Source organism: Pagrus pagrus (assembly GCF_965226575.1).
Source record: "Pagrus pagrus genome assembly, chromosome: 14".
Classification (NCBI taxonomy): domain Eukaryota; kingdom Metazoa; phylum Chordata; class Actinopteri; order Spariformes; family Sparidae; genus Pagrus; species Pagrus pagrus.
In genome coordinates, this window is record NC_140198.1 from 23,509,193 (window position 1) to 23,512,125 (window position 2,933).

General features: G+C 42.7%; 1 protein-coding gene across 2 annotated transcripts in view; it reads right to left on the reverse strand.

Annotated features, from left to right (window-relative positions):
- The window catches only part of srrm3 (serine/arginine repetitive matrix 3), an 80,846-nt gene extending 79,837 nt beyond the window's left edge, over nt 1-1,009 (reverse strand). Inside the window, exon 1 of one of the 2 annotated variants that reach the window (XM_084372893.1) lies at nt 800-1,009. The gene's annotated coding sequence lies outside the window, so the exon portion shown is untranslated. The remainder of the gene's footprint in view (nt 1-799) is intronic. The other variant, XM_084372892.1, reaches the window with a different exon arrangement.
- Between the last annotated feature and the right edge of the window lie 1,924 nt (nt 1,010-2,933).

Consider the following 2,933-nt stretch of genomic DNA (forward strand, 5'->3'; position numbering starts at 1 on the left):
TCAGCACCACCAATGTTAAACCTGATGCTCTGTAAGTCATTAAAAACAGCTACAGTATAGTCTGATATTAAAGATTCACCAGCAGGGTGAACTATCAGCCCTTTTATCATATTGACAAAAACAGTGGATGAACAAATAAGTCATGTGTCTGTGATGCAAGTGAAGAAAACTATCCAGATCAAGATAAATAACCACTTTGTTGAACAAAAGTCACTTCAAATGTCTGCCTCTTTTACAAAATAATGTGACTAACATTCACATCCACATTCATATACAAATATATATTATAGCTGTGTATGTCAGCCCCAAAACGCTGCTTTGAATGAACACGGTGTGTAAAGTGGAGTGCAGGCGGTACAACCACACACAAGAGCGGCAACAACATGAAAACAGAGCCGGGGAGGTTAAATGTCCCGGGGCCAGCAGGACGGAGGGACGGGTGGTGGCGGTGGCGGTGGGGGGGGTGAAGAAGCAGCAGCTGGCCACAGTGGAGCGACGGAAATCGACGAGTTATAAAACACCACCATCTGCAGAGCGAGCACAGGCTGCCCGGCGAGCACACGGCTCCCGTCCAGCCCTTTATCACCGAGGAGTCCGTGTTTATCTCTAACAGACCGACCGCGGGAGGAGAGTATGAGGCGCACACAGCACCGGGAGCTAACGTAAACACCGCCTCAACACGGCCGTACAGTATTTCTGAACCAGGAAGGGAAGGGAGCGTGTTGTTCTCCACTGATGCACCTTGTTTTCCCTGCCTCCACCAACTTGATCCGATTTAAGCTTCCTCGCAAACTCTTACCTTCTCTGCGGTCCCGTCGCCTCGCGGGTGTCGGCGTCTCGGGCGGGTATCGGTGTTTATTCTGCTGTGTTCGGGACTCGAGTCGGCGCTGGTGCTGGTGCTGATGCTGAGCCGTGTCTTCAGTCCCTCCTCTTCAGCGTTAGCTAGCCCCGCTGCCTCTGCTCGGCTTGTGGTGCTGAAGTGGACAGCGCACCGAGGAGAGCTGGGAACAAAAACCCCCACACTGCGCTTCTGCGGCCGCGCCTGCGGCACAGCGCCCTCTGTCGGGCCGGAGGAGCGGCCGCGGCCCGGAGAGACACGGGAGTCAAAGCGTACTGGCAGAGCGCCACCTAGCGCGGTGACTCCCCAGTGTTTCTGTGGGTGACATTGACCTGAGTATGGGCCATAATGGAGCAGTTCACTGTCTATATAATTATTCTGGAGGGTATATCCCAAAAAAGGTGTTTTAACATGCTGCAGTAGGAAAAGCACAGGTGTATATGCTTTCATTCATGATGGCTGCCTCCATGTAGCTGCTCCAGTTTCAGTATGTGAGTACTAAGCCAGTCCCAAGTCAAGTCAGCACTCCCCTAATACTATTTGACCTGTTCATAAAGTCTGACTTTACGTTATATAATTACTGATATTACATGTTGTATTTTGAATAAATGTAATCAAACAAAATACAAATAACTTTATGAAAGTGTATTTCTTGATTTCCAAAATGTATTCGCTCCCTGTCACTTTCAAACAGTGAAATACCGACAGCCAGACAAAGAATAAATAAATAAATAAATAAATAAAGATATAAACTGAAAACATACAATAAGCTAGGGGTCATTCCATGTCAACTCACCTCCCAGTTCAGGTCATGGATTTTTTTTAAAACAATCATGTTGAAACTTCTATTACATTCTATTAAAACCTTGTAAAATCCCACAGCTGTTCTCCAAATACCTTAATACTTACTTTTATACTTACTTATACCTAATACTTTCCTTTATCATTCATAATCTTTTGAAATAAGTGAATTTTTTGTACTTTTCACTGGCTGTAATATCAATTCAATGGTTTTATTTCAGTAGATAATTGTACTGTGTTGACTTAAAGGTTTTCTATCTGATACCTATTGAGACTGTTTTTCATTGGGTTCTGGAAATTTGATTTATGCTGATTTATAATGATTATAATGATTCAATTCCAAGAAGTTTACTGTTTCAGTTCACTGGTGTCATTTAGACAAATAAGTGTATTGTTTAACTGTAAAATATCTTGCCTGCACTACATATTTTTGTGTTCCATAACTACATTTGAGGGATCACTGCAAAAAATGTGTGTATATCAGCCGTTATTGATATCGAGATGTTTAGAATAGATGTTTATTCCCAAATGTCAGTATCGGCATCGACCCCAAAAAACTGCGTATGAGTCAGGTTCTAACCTGAACAGAGTCATTCAAGTCATCATGTCTCAAGTCAAATAACAAGTCTTTAAATTACAAGTCCAAGTTTAGTCTCAAGTTACGCATTTTCTGTTAAGTCAAGTTACAAGTCATGAAGACAGTGACTTGAGTCGACTCGTGTCCACATCTCTGCTTCTGGGACACTTGAATAGAACAGAGCCACCATTAAGATGATTCGTAACACCTGAGCCTTTCCTACAATGACTGGTCAAACTGTCTGTAGAGAAAACACCTGTATATGAGTTCATTCAGTAAAAATGTTCCTCTATAAACTGTGTGCTGTTTCATTATACCAGCTGCATGGGCTTTTGACATGGGCCCACCTCTGTGTTCAGTGAACCTTTGTCCTATTTCAAATAAAAGACTTTTGTTAGGATTAAGCATAAACCTGCAAAACTGAAAGGCTGAAATCTCACATCAAAGCAGCCATCCGTTCACATTCTGATATAATGAGCGGGTAAAAGTATAACTGGGACCCTCTGGACTCCTTTCAAGAAGCCGTGGTGGTCTGCAGTATCCACTTTGACAACCGCTACGCTTAATATCCTGAAATAACCCCTGCTAACTCAAGCTTTTCTTACTTTTTTCTAGTACTTCCACTAGTGTGAGAAACCCATTACAGCATAAGATACATGTGACTAAATATCAGTAATTGAAGTTATATATTATACATAGGAAAGATAACCTGAGATG